The sequence below is a fragment of the Bubalus kerabau genome, chromosome 4, assembly GCF_029407905.1.
Source record: "Bubalus kerabau isolate K-KA32 ecotype Philippines breed swamp buffalo chromosome 4, PCC_UOA_SB_1v2, whole genome shotgun sequence".
Classification (NCBI taxonomy): domain Eukaryota; kingdom Metazoa; phylum Chordata; class Mammalia; order Artiodactyla; family Bovidae; genus Bubalus; species Bubalus kerabau.
The window spans coordinates 112889629-112904091 of NC_073627.1; the positions used below are offsets into that span (position 1 = coordinate 112889629).

Below are 14463 nucleotides of genomic sequence, written 5' to 3' on the forward strand. Positions count from 1 at the left end.
TTAAATCCTCACAAAAATCTCGTGAGGAAAGTGTTCCTCCATTTCTTAGATGAGGAAATAGAGGCTCAGAGAGAGAAAATGTCTACAGTCACAGAAATTATAAGTTATAAAACTAAGAACTGAAGAAACCATCATGTAACTTCCAACACATCTTTGCCCACATGTGAGAGAGGACAATTTGTTAATAAATGAAAGAATTGTTTAGACAGAAAAATAATGGCAATAACCAAGTCAACAAAGATGCAACTTCTCCCTTTTTCATTCTTTTTTTTATATTATTATTATTATTTTTACTTTACAATATTGTATTGGTTTTGCTATACATCAACATGCATCCGCCATGGGTGTACACATGTTCCCCATCCTGAACCCCCCTCCCACCTCCCTCCCCATACCATCCCTCTGGGTCATCCCAGTGCTCCAGCCCCAAGCTTGCTGTATCCTGCATCGAACCTGGACTGGCGATTCGTTTCTTATATGATATTATACATGTTTTAATGCCATTCTCCCAAATCAAAGATGCTAACTAACCATATTCTCATTCTCTCTCTCATGCATACAGTGATCTAGATACTGCCACATACTTCATTAAATGAGAAAGGTAATTTGATAATGATTTTCCTTTGGAATTTTATTTTTCTCACTGTGCTTATTGCTTTTAAATTTTATTTTATTTAATTTTTGGTCATGCCACACAGCATGTGGGATCTTAGTTCCTCAGTCAGGGATCAAACTCATATCCTCTGCACTGGAAGCAGAATCTTAACCACTGAACCACCAGGGAAATCCTGTCTGCTTATATTTTTTATTGCTAATCATAACCAAATTAACCCAGGTATTTTACTCATTTTTGGCCAGCTTGGACAGAATCTAAGACTATCATTTCAAAAGATATTTCCACTCTAGCAGTAGTCCATTCCAAAGTTCAGATCCGAGATTTTACACTTGGACTAGCTGGTAGGACCTGCTGTTTATAATTATGTTACTTCTCCAATCTTTCCTGGAATGCAGCATCTACTTTCTTGTGGTACTGAGGCTGGATGTCTCCATTTTTATTAAGGAGATGCTGAAGATTTGACATCAAGTTAGGACTTTATTTAAATGTTTTAAGCGGGGGGGGATCACTGGAAAAAGGTGAGTTTGGAGAGCAACCAATGTGGACAACCATCTAATCTTAGTACTTCTAGGGATGCCTAAGCACCCAGCATTCTAGAACAAGCTAACTGAGCAGCCACATCATACACTCAGCCTCCCCAGGTAATGTTGCCTCTAGCAGAGATGTATTAGCTTTCCAAGGATACAGGAGGGTTTTTATCTGCAGTAATAGTCACATTGACAGCTTCTGGGGCAAAATTCACTAGGTAAATATGCAGTAAGATACTAACTTTACAACCAAATGGAAGAGTGCAGGACAAGTCAACCACTGATTTTCAAATCAAAAGCTATAAATCAGTGCTTCAAAAGGTTTAAATAATATAGCCTTTTTAAAAATTCTGTGTATCTTAAAGCAAACACATACTGTTCCTAGGTTCCCTCAACTCTTCTTTTATCTCTCCAACAACCTCTGAATTCCCATCAGAAGTTAGCTTTGCTTCAGAAACAATCTGTACCTACCAGCATCTTCCTAAGACGGTCTATCAATGTTTTAAAAATGTTGTAATGTATTAATCATTATCTCTTCCCTGCTTCCAGAAGGAATATAAGGAGAATCAGTTCATGAGTGTCAGCTGTGTGTGGTATTTAACGTTAAGTAGCAGAACAGGAATGCAGCCCTTCAGGGAGCCAGTCCTCCTACCTGAAGTTGTGCTGGCTGCTTGCTCTACAGCTCTACTCAGTAGAATTCATTTGGGAAATGGTGATGAGCCTCTGGATATTAACAAGGGCGGGAATGACTACTGATGTCATTAGCCAAGGAAAAGATATGCTGTGCTGAGAAAAAGCTACTAGGTGATCAGAATGAGGAGGCCAAAGGGTCCTCAACCCCCATCTGTATTCTGGCTTCTCGTTCATCTTTGCAGCCTCTCTGGAAGTCCAACTTGTCCCAGGTTTGTGAGTACCAGGTTTGTCCTAGTATCTAACTAGGACACCTCATGTTTCATCCTGATCTTTTCCTCAGCCTTAACAGGCCATGGGGTGTCAAATAATCAAGAGCTCAACATGTGACTGAGGCGGGTTTTTTCCTGAAATTTTGAGCCAAGAGGGAAAGTGTTTTTAACTAATTTATTAATACTAAAGAACTGATTGATCACAAGACTAAAGATTGCCAGTAACTACTACTATCCAGGTGACTGCCAATAGGTTTCATGCAAGCAGGTTTGAATTCCTCCACAATCACTACTGGGGAAAATATGATCAAATAGTTAAGGGGTTCAATTCCAGTGGTATTTGAAAAATATCTGTAAAAAATGAAAACTAGGTGTGAATCAGGTCTCCATGTCCAAGTAATTAATGTTTAATTTCCATCCAGTATTTCTTTGACAAGCATGAAGCATTATTATAAACTGAAAATTGCTATTAATAAAAGTATTTAGGCAGCCCACAAAATACGCATTTTTTTATTCTGTTTTACAATTCTGAAGAAAACCTTGGTGGAAGGGCTCCAAAGGAGTCCAGGACTGATTTCTATTTCTCAATCGATTCCTAGTCCTGTGACTTAGGACAGACAAGTCACTTAAAGTCTTTTGGTGTATTTCCTCATCTTTCCAATGTGCATAGCAATATCTGTTAAAACATTAGCTAATCATGATAATTTCATATCTATGATAATGTACATACAACTGCTTCCAAAATACAAAAGATTATTCAGTTGATTTTTAAATTTTTATAGTCTCATGCATAGCATTATGGAGAAGGCAATGGCACCCCACTCCAGTACTCTTGCCTGGAAAATCCCATGGACTGAGGAGCCTGGTAGGCAGTAGTCCATGGAGTCGCACAGAGTGGGACATGACTGAGCGACTTCACTTTCACTTTTCACTTTCATGTATTGGAGAAGGAAATGGGCAACCCACTCCAGTGTTCTTGCCTGGAGAATCCCAGGGACAGGGAAGCCTGGTGGGCTGCTGTCTATGGGGTCGCACCGAGTCGGACACGACTGAAGTGACTTAGCAGCAGCATAGCATTATACCACGAGTCACATTTGTATTTTAGCTGCTACCGTGAATACTGTCATACTAATAAATGCATCCCTATCGCCATGCTCCAGATGCCAAGACCTTCCATTCTCACATATGCACAAGTCTGAATGCCAGAAAAGTATAATAATCAATAGTGTGAACTTAGAAAACTCTGCTCTGGTGCATATGGGCAAGGCACTTAACCTCTCTAAGCCTCAGTTTCCTCATATGTAAAGGAGGAGAGACACTTAGTTATTATGATGATAAGGCAAGAGAACTGCCTGACACAACTGAATAAAAGTTACCTATTATTCATTATCTCCAGCTTTGCAGCATCCATGAAGCACATCAACAGCAAGAATCCCCAGAACTGTGAAATAGTTATTCTCAATTATTTATGCCTTGATTGTTCACCCTTGTATCATCTCTTAAGTAGCATCTGTAAAGACATGATTACTGCTACTGCTGCTGCTGCTAAGTCGCTTCAGTCGTGTTCGACTCTGTGTGACCCCATAGATGGAAGCCCACCAGGCTCCCCCACTCCTGGGATTCTCCAGGCAAGAACACTGGAGTGGGTTGCCATTTCCTTCTCCAATGCATGAAAGGGAAAAGTGAAAGTCAAGTGGCTCAGTTGTGTCCGACTCTTCGCGACCCCATGGTCTGCAGCCTACCAGGCTCCTCCGTCCATGGGATTTTCCAGGCAAGAGTACTGGAGTCGGGTGCCATTGCCTTCTCCAAAAGACATGATTATATCTTATAATTTTCTAATGTAGTAGTATCTAATGTGATTTAAAGCATAAAGTAGACAGTAGAAAAATTTTAATTATTTGATGATTTTTCAATATTTCAACTGGTCAAGAAGAGTTGGATATGGAGTATCTCAAAGCTATACAACTGAGCTGAACCTTGGGGATACAATTAGGGCTCAAAGTGGCCAAGAAGATGCAGTTTCAACTCCAGAAGCTTTATTTTATATGCTTTAGAACTTGGATATTCGAATGAAATTGAAATTGGGTAAAAAGGAAATTAAAGAGGGGTTGAAACTATTGCACCATGGGTAATCAAAATGATATGCAACCATAAAAAAAATCAATACATACCTTAGGTATCTTGAATCAAATCACTTATCCTTAAATACTAGAGTAAATTTCATCTATACTCTTTCTGTATTCTTAGGAAAAAAGATACATGCATGACCCCAGAATTTAGGATACTATCTCCATACAGAAAAAGGTAAAAATGTGTTTCATGGTTTCTGAATTTTTTAAAGGAGCATTTATGAGCACCTGTTGTATGCTGAGCAACCAATAACTCAAACATAAGTATTCATAAACCTTGGTACAAATATAGAAAACTTTTTGGATGCATCATATTCTGAGTTTTAATTTGAAGGAGTTGTTGGGTGTAAGCTGGCAGACCAGGAGAAAAATAAAGAGAAAAAAAGACCCACGTTTAGAAAGACAATAGAAGAAAGCTGCTGCTGCTGCTGCTAAGTTGCTTCAGTCGTGTCCAACTCTGTGTGACCCCATAGACTGCAGCCCACCAGGCTCCCCGGTCCCTGGGATTCTCCAGGCAAGAACACTGGAGTGGGTTGCCATTTCCTTCTCCAATGCATGAAAGTGAAAAGTGAAAGGGAAGTCGCTCAGTCGTGTCCGACTCTTGGAGACCCCATGGCCTGCAGCCTACCAGGCTCCTCTGTCCGTGGGATTTTCCAGGCAAGAGTACTGGAGTGAGGTGCCATTGCCTTCTCTGGCATGAAACATGGGATGAGGCAATTTCTTTGGGGTATCAGGTTCCTTAACAATGTGGCACATCTAGAGAAAATACCACAAAGCCACTGCCATCTTGGAGTGGTAAATGAGGTGAAACAAAAGGAAATACTATACAACAGAAACTCATCAAAAAAAGTTATACTATGAACTCTTAAAAATATCTATGTTTAAGAACACAATAAACTTTTCATTAATGTTCAGATAAACTAGCCATATATTTATTTTGACACATTAATAAATATTCTTGAAGAGTGCTGACTTATAGTAATATTTGATTTGCTAACATTGTTACTGCACATAGCAGCCACAATTCTCTACAAAATTCTATCTAGAGGAGGCAAAATACCTAACAAGAGGAATCCCAGGAGATACTCAGCATACTTTTTACATTTCTTATAATTAAAGTGGTATCTTAAAAATAGTAACCAACATGGTAAATAAAACAAGTATTTACATAGGCTACTGTAAATAAATAAACAAGTATCTACATAGGCTACTGTAGATACAGTGTTTATAAAATGAACTCTGCTACATAGTATGGTCAGGGAATAGCAAATTCTGGTTAATTGAATGTAGTGGTATGGTAACATAATAATACAACTGGATAATTAATAATCTCTTTAAGGTGGAAACTACACTATGCATATTAAATCTTAGATGATTTTTAAAAAGACACTTTGGAAACTTGCTGCATCTCAGGGTTTTTTATTTTAAATATTATTTGTCACTGTTTTAGAAAAGCAATTTTTTATTTGAAATGATTATTTTATGGCTTTGCTTAAGAAAAATAAAACTTATACTGGAAATATCTCTTGCTAAAGTTTCTTTAACCCAAAGGAAATTTATTACAGGCCAGTAGCTTGGAACGCTGTTTATGCTTTCTAATGGTGAAACTTTATGTGAATTCTTACACAGTACTGCAACTGAGCTAAAAGTGACATTTTATTAACATAAATAAGTTCATGTTTTAAAAAATGTATAAAGTCAATGAGAATACATGATCTGATAAACCCCAAAATCTGAAAGCAGGGTATTAAAGTTACAGTGTTATATATGGATAAATTGATAATGAAGTTGATATTTCATTTTAGTTGCGTATTTTCATGAGGAACTTGACTCATACCATTCTACCTAAACGCTTCATAGCACTGAGCATTCATGTATAATTTTAATGAACTTCTTAAAAAACAATTGGTGCAGTGCCACAAGCTTTTAATTAATAACGTATTTAGAATACTTTAAAATGTATTGCAAAATAAGTTTCTCTGTCTTCTCAGTATGACAACTTTTATTAAATATCAATGCCTTTAGTAGGTTTACTTAAACAGTTTTTAAATAATTGAAATATCTATATTAATAACGTTTAACTCAAAACTTGGAGAATACTTAAAGAACCTTTGCAAAACTAAGTGGTATATTTTAGCCAACTAGTCTATATTAAATCTGGTCCTTTTCAAATCTCCTATTCTGACTTCCTGTGGTTATTTTTTCTCCACAGAGCAGAGAAGAGAAGAATTTGAAACTGTCGAGAAACATCTCTACAAAAAAGATCGTGATCCCTGTTTAATGTCATTGTCACTAACTCAATTATATGTAGAATCCCAGCAGGGAACATAAACAGGTTAAGGCGACTGGAGGAGGTCAGCTGTGGACCAGAGAGTTCATGACCCACTCATAAGGAGCCCGTCATGACTCAGCTCTAACACATGCCTGTTGTGTGAAAACTCATGAACAGGGAGCAATCGATGACTTTTAAAATGGCTCATGACAGGTTCATTCCCTTGGGTAATGAATGCCTTCCCTTTGAACATGGGCTGGACCTAGTGACTTGTGTCCAATGAAAAAAACACAGCAAAAGTATCTGGATGGCATTTCCAAGATTAAGTTGCAAAAAAACTGTGACTTCCGTCCTGCTTTCATTTTTGCTCTGATGAAGCAAGCTGCCATGTGATGAGCTGCCGTGTGAAGAGGCCTACTTGAAAAGGAACCAAGGTGGTATATATACACAATGAAATATTACTCAGCAATAAAAAGGAATGCATTTGCATCAGTTCTAATGAGGTGGATGAACCTAGAACCTATTATACAGAGTGAAGTGAGTCAGAAAGAGAAAGATAAATACCATATTCTAACACATATATACAGAATCTAGAAAAATGGTACTGAATAATTTTTTTAGGTTTATTTATTTATTTTTTATTTAATTTATTTTTTAACTTTACAATATTGTATTGGTTTTGCCATATATCAACATGAATCCACCACAGGTATACACGTGTTCCCCATCCTGAACCCTCCTCCCACAGGGCAACAATGGAGAAACAGACATAGAGAATAGACTTATGGACATGGGGAGAGGGGAGGAGAGGGTGAGATGCGTGGAAAGAGTAACACGGAAACTTATATTACCATATGTAAAACAGATAGCCAATGGGACTTCGCTGTATGACTCAGGAAACTCAAACAGGGGCTCTGTATCAACCTAGAGGGGTGGGATGGGGAGGAAGATAGGAGGGAGGTCCAAAAGGGAGGGGATGTATGTATACCTATGGCTTATTCATGTTGAGGTTTGACAGAAAACAGCAAAATTCTGTAAAGCAATTATCCTTCAACAAAAAATAAATTCATTTTTTAAAAAAGGAACTGAGGATGGCCTTTAACCTACCTCCCCTGAGGAGTTGAATGCCTCCCACAACCTTGGGAGTGAACTTGGATGATCCTCTCCCAGTGAAATTTTATAGCGACAGCAATCCCAGTACATACCTTGAGTGTAGAGTCATGAGAGGCCCTGAGCCAGAGGGGCCAGTCAGGCTGCACCTGGATTCCCAAGCCACAGAAACTGACACAACAGATACTATTGTGCTAACCGGTAGATAGTTAATGCAGAGTGTCACCAGATTTCCCAATTCTCCCAAAGCAGCCGGAAATTCAGATTCATGTGTGTGAAATATCCTAACATTTTTAAACTTGAAAAATTCATTCAATAGATAAATATGCAGCTATTTCTTCTTCTAGTTATAAGTATAAAATGACAACAGAGATGATATATTAAAAGGTAAGAAGTTCCTGTTGTAAGGAGGTAGGGTAATCAGTAATAAAATTAGAAGAAAAAAATCATAACTAACTGAGCAATTCACCAGAGAGAGACCTTGAATCAATCAAAGCTCTAATATTAAAGCTGCTTAACATTTGGTTCATGTGTTTCTGCCAAATGGTAATAAGCAAGCAGCAAAGTAAACCCAAGGGATTATTTTTCCTCCTTTTTAAATTTAAAAACCTATACTGTGGTTAATATACATGAGTTACTAACTGCTAGGAAAAAGAAGCCAATTTCTAATACAGAAATACACTCAGGAATATAAGTCATACTGAAATATTTTAAGACAGAATGTTTCTATAAATTTGTGCCACAGAATTACCATAACATCATCTGTTCTAATACAAATGATGGCTAATCCTATTTTACTTACTTTCAACATTTCATCTATCATTTCTATGAGAATGAATCCCAAATATGCTTTTCATCCATGGCCGGATCCTTAAACTACAATCCTTTATCTCAAATTGTATTTTCTCTTAGCTAATCTATTTCTTCTTCAGTACTCATTTTTCTCCTCAAATTGCCTCCCTGTTGCACTGCTCCACCATAGTCATTTTCATCTAGTTACCAAGCCTCATTAGATATTCTTTATTTCTTTAATCTAATTACCTTAAATACTACTTCCTTTATATTTCTATAAGAATAAGTTCAAGCCCTCACCAACTAACATCCTAATTACTATGTAATTTTCATCTATTCATCTTTTTCTTTCCAACTATAAACTCTTTTATTAATTTACACCATGCATACATACCAATGGGCTTTCCAGGTGGCTCAGCAGTAAAGAATCTACCTGCAATGACGAGACACAGGTTCAAACCCTGGGTCAGGAAGATCCCTTGGAGAACGAAATGCCAACCCTCTTCAGTATTCTTGCTGGGAAAATCCCGCAGACAGAGGAGCCTGATGGGCTATGGTCCACAGAGTTGCAAAGAGTCAGATACAACTGAGTGACTGAGCACACAGGCATACATACCAAAATTGAACTCTTTAAAATATCACTCAATAAAATGTCAACTGTTAAAGATAATATGATAGAATTTTGCCCCACAATAAAAAATGCAATCACAACTGAAATTTTAACCACCATAATGAAATGAACAATGAACTAGGAAATATTAGAAAGGAGATTATGGATAACCAGAAATTATGGATTACAGCAACTATAATCAATTTTAGTGACATGAAAGCATATTAATAAGTCTGTAAAATTGAGTCATAGTCCTGGCTCACTGGGGACTTCAAGTTAGCTTTCCTTTTTGGCAAGACCTGCTAAATTAGCACAGATGATCACAGATTGCAGTAAATTAAACACTCCCCTAAAATCCTTGGTAGAAGTTCAGCAAATCAAACTTTTAGATGATGTTTTATGTATATCAGTAGACCACTGACACAAAATCACATTAAGAAAATAATACTGTATAAAAAGAGTAGTCATTCTTGGTACTGATGAACCTATTTGCAGGGTAGAATAGAGACAGAGATGTAGAGAAAGGACATATGGACACAGAGAAGGTAGGTGAGGGTGGGACAAACAGTAGCATTGATGTATATACACCACCATGTGTGAAATATATAGCCAGTGGGAAGCTGCTCTATAGCACAGGGAGCTCAGCTTGGTGCTCTGTGATGAGCTAGAGGGTGGGTGGGAGGGAGGCTCAAAAGGAAGAGGATAGATATATATACACATAGCTGATTCACTTTGTTGTACAGCAAAAACTAACACCACATTGTAAAATAATTATACTCCAATTTTAAAAGTTAATCTACAATGAGTAGCCATTCTTAAAATGAGTAGCCATTCTTAAACTTAACAAACTAGCAGTTACATTCTCATATACTGAGTACTCTTAAAGTAGAACACACCTTTTATAATCTTCTCATTATATGACTCAATCAACAATTCATAATTTGATGAAGTGGCATATCAAATATCTCCTCACATCAATATGAAACAATTCTGAAGACAGTTGCCAAAATTGAATTCACCTGTTTTTTCCTTTTTGAAATAATGAAAATGAAATTATAAGTTAGTCTCTGTTATGCCCTAGGACCAATAATGTGGGTTATTTGAAAGAATAAGCAAATAATCATTTTAAATGAGTTTCTTAAAGATAAGTCATATACTTTCCAAATCTTAAAATTAAACATGAGGGATTTCTGGGAAAGGTCTATTATCAAACAGAGCTATCAAACATAACATTTGGAAATTAGTTTGGGTTTGCAGTACAAAATATCTTTAACCTTGTTCAAAGTGACAAGATATGGTACTCTTCAACTTTGGATTCTGTATATAAACAACATAAAAGCAGCAGAAGGGTTTCCCAAAGTCAGGCAAATTATCATGGGTTTAAAGACTCATCGGTACAGGAGAAAACAGTCAACATGGTTACTCCTCCAAACTACGAATGAATTCATTTAAATATAGCCAAACTGTTGGCATAGTACCACATTCCAAGAAGAATGCTTCTGGCAACCTAGCTTTGAAAATAACCAGAAAATAGTAAAACTCATTTCTTATATCTAAGAAGCACCAATCAGAGTAGGTAAGGAAGTGTGATAAAATAGAACAAGCATATGCTGTGGATTTAATTCCACTGGGATTAGTCTTGGTTCTGTACGTATGGATTCAAACAATGACAGAGTCAATGTATCAGACTATTCAGTATTCTGTCAATAACAATCAAAAATCTATTTTATTTTTAACATGGTTGGAGATATTCGAAAGTGACTGAAAAGTAGATAGGAACTGGATAGAATCTATGACTTGAAAAAAGAAATGGTGCTGAATGAGATCCACATGAATGCAACTACTCTTCTGTAAGCACAGTCTATTCTTTTCAAGGCAAGAGCTAGACCTCAAGCAGAAAATGGGGTTATCTCAATGAACTGAGGAGTCCAGTATCAGAGCTTGAGGTTGCTAGGAAAACTATAAATCAAGGAGCAAACTCCCTGAGAGGAGAGAGCAAAAAGTAAGGAGTCCTAAAATCTACATAAAATTTACTCTTAAGATGTTTGTGTGACTTCTAACTGTACAGGTTTAAAGGCAAGACCCCAAATAGCCCAAAGGAAAAAAAAAAAACAAAAAACACCAGAATACTGAAAAAACTGACCAAGACTTGAACAGCTGCCTGCTGCACTAAGTCAGAGGGGCTTGGTAAATACCTCAGTCATTCCACTGAAGCTCTCAGTTTACCTGAGGAGTAAAAATCAAATGTCTGCTGGATCATGGAAAAAGCAAGAGAGTTCCAGAAAAACATCTATTTCTGCTTTACTGACTATGCCAAAGCCTTTGACTGTGTGGATCACAATAAACTGTGGAAAATTCTGAAAGAGATGGCAATACCAGACCACCTGAGCTGCCTCTTGAGAAACCTATATGCAGGTCAGGAAGCAACAGTTAGAACTGGACATGGAACAACAGACTGGTTCCAGATAGGAAAAGGAGTACGTCAAGGCTGCATATTTTCACCCTGCTTATTTAACTTATATGCAGAGTACATCATGAGAAACGCTGGGCTGGAAAAAGCACAAGCTGGAATCAAGATTGCTGGGATAAATATCAATAACCTCAGATATGCAGATGACACCACCCTTATGGCAGAAAATAAAGGGGAACTAAAAAGCCTCTTGATGAAAGTGAAAAAGGAGAGTGAAAAAGTTGGCTTAAAGCTCAACATTCAGAAAACAAACATCATGGCATCTGGTCCCACCACTTCATGGGAAATAGATGGGGAAACAGTGGAAGCAGTGTCAGACTTTATTTTTTTGGGCTCCAAAATCACTGCAGATGGTGACTGCAGCCATGAAATTAAAAGATGCTTACTCCTTGGAAGGAAAGTTATGACCAACCTAGATAGCATATTGAAAACCAGCGAGATTACTTTGCCAACAAAGGTCCATCTAGTCAAGGCTATGGTTTTTCCAGGAAGCAACAGTTAGAACTGGACATGGAACAACAGACTGGTTCCAAATAGGAAAAGGAGTACGTCAAGGCTGTATATTGTCACCCTGCTTATTTAACTTCTATGCAGAGTACATCATGAGAAACGCTGGACTGGAAGAAACACAAGCTGGAATCAAGATTGCCGGGAGAAATATCAATAACCTCAGATATGCAGATGACACCACCCTTATGGCAGAAAGTGAAGAGGAACTCAAAAGCCTCTTGATGAAAGTGAAAGGGGAGAGTGAAAAAGTTGGCTTAAAGCTCAACATTCAGAAAACAAACATCATGGCATCTGGTCCCACCACTTCATGGGAAATAGATGGGGAAACAGTGGAAGCAGTGTCAGACTTTATTTTTCTGGGCTCCAAAATCACTACAGATGGTGACTGCAGCCATGAAATTAAAAGATGCTTACTCCTTGGAAGGAAAGTTATGACCAACCTAGATAGCCTATTCAAAAGCAGAGACATTACTTTGCCAACAAAGTTTCGTCTAGTCAAGGCTATGGTTTTTCCCGTGGTCATGTATGGATGTGAGAGTTGGACTGTGAAGAAGGCTGAGCGCTGAAGAATTGATGCTTTTGAACTGTGGTGTTGGAGAAGACTCTTGAGAGTCCCTTGGACGGCAAGGAGATCCAACCAGTCCATTCTGAAGGAGATCAGCCCTGGGATTTCTTTGGAAGGAATGATGCTGAAGCTGAAACTCCAGTACTTTGGCCACCTCATGCGAAGAGTTGACTCATTGGAAAAGACTCTGATGCTGGGAGGGATTGGGGGTAGGAGGAGAAGGGGACGACAGAAGATGAGATGGCTGGATGGCATCACTGACTCGATGGACGTGAGTCTGAGTGAACTCCAGGAGTTGGTGATGGACAGGGGGGCCTGGCGTGCTGCGATTCATGGGGTTGCAAAGAGTCGGACACGACTGAGCGACTGATCTGATCTGATGTATGGATGTGAGAGTTGGACTGTGAAGAAAGCTGAGTACTGAAGAATTGATGCTTTTGAACTGTAGTGTTGTAGAAGACTCTTGAGAGTCCCTTGGACTTCAAGGAGATCTAACCAGTCCATTCTAAAGGAGATCAGCCCTGGGTGTTCTTTGGAAGGGCTGATGCTGTAGCTGAAACTCCAGTACTTTGGCCACCTCATGCGAAGAGTTGACTCATTGGAAAAGACTCTGATGTTGGCAGGGATTGGGGACAGGGGGAAAAGGGGACGACAGAGGATGGGATGGCTGGATGTTTCACCGACTCTATGGACGTGAGTTTGAGTGAACTTCGGGAGGTGGTGATGGACAGGGAGGCCTGGCGTGCTGTGATTCATGGGGTCGAAAAGACTCGAACACAACTGAGCGACTGGACTGAACTGAACTAACTTAAGGGTAAAACTGATACAGGACCACTCCAAAAATAAAAACCTGAAATCAAGTCTACAGAAAATAAAGGTGTTCTGGGAAATGACAGAACCCAAATCTCATCAGTGTAATGTCCTGCATATTATCAGAGAAACAAAAATATAACTCTGGTCAAGTGAAAAAAAGGTCATCATAAACAGATCCATTGACAAAGCAGACTGGAATTAACACATAACAATTAGAAAACAAAGAAAAGAACCTTTGATCAATGCTAAACTCCAAGAAAAGTTGAATTTATAAGTAAAGATATGGAGATATCAGGAGAGATATGAAAACTACAAAAGAAACCAATGGAAATCCTAGAACTGAAAAAGTAACAATATCTGAAATAAATGATTAAATTGGTAGTCAAAACACCTTTGACAAAATTCAACAGCTATTTCTAGTAAAACCCTTGATGAAGAATGGATGGATATTTTGTTGTCCACATACACACACACACACACACACACACCCCCCTACCTCAGTCTCAGAGTCAGCATTTTACTTGGTGAGGAAACAGCATAAACATTTCCATTAAGATCAAGAACAAAGCAAGGATTCTAATTCTCACTATCTCCAAAACTATTTAACACTGTACTCTAGGCATTAACCAATGCAATTAGACATGAGAAAAGAAGAGATAAAACTATCTTTATTTGCAAGTAACACACCACTACACCAAAAAACAACTAGAGAATCAATGCTAAAACTAACTTAAATTATAAAAGATTTAAACAAGGTAGCAGATATAAAATTAACAAGGAAAACTCAATATTCTTTATATAACAAGTAACAAGTTATAAGATAAAATAGAAAAGAAAACAATCCACAATAGGAACAATAAAGATACATACCCAGAAATTAACTTAGTTAACGTCAAAAGCTTTATGAACTAAATTACAAAGACATCCATAAAAGATATAAATGGAGACTTGTACAAATGGAAAACATCTCTTTATTGGTCTTAAAGTCTTAATAGCATCAGCATGTAAGTTTTCTCCAAGTTAATTCATAAACTTAATGTGATCACAACAAACTGGAAAATATTTCAAGAGATGGGAATACCAGACCACCTCACCTGCCTCCTGAGAAACCTGTATGCAGGTCAAGAAGCAACAGTTAAAACTGGCG

The 14463-nt window shown here is 37.9% G+C and overlaps 2 long non-coding RNA genes across 2 annotated transcripts in view; one reads left to right on the forward strand and one right to left on the reverse strand.

The window, feature by feature from the left end:
• LOC129650114 (uncharacterized) overlaps positions 1-9934 on the reverse strand; it is a 118461-nt gene extending 108527 nt beyond the window's left edge. The window contains exons 1-2 of the long non-coding RNA XR_008713599.1: positions 9855-9934; positions 8743-8899 (exon numbers count right to left, since the gene is read on the reverse strand). This is a non-coding gene — a long non-coding RNA (uncharacterized LOC129650114). The remainder of the gene's footprint in view (positions 1-8742; positions 8900-9854) is intronic.
• LOC129650110 (uncharacterized) lies at positions 1755-7352 on the forward strand. Its single transcript, XR_008713595.1, has 3 exons — positions 1755-2045; positions 4293-4349; positions 6387-7352. It is a non-coding gene; the product is annotated as an uncharacterized LOC129650110 (long non-coding RNA).
• Positions 9935-14463: the final 4529 nt, after the last annotated feature.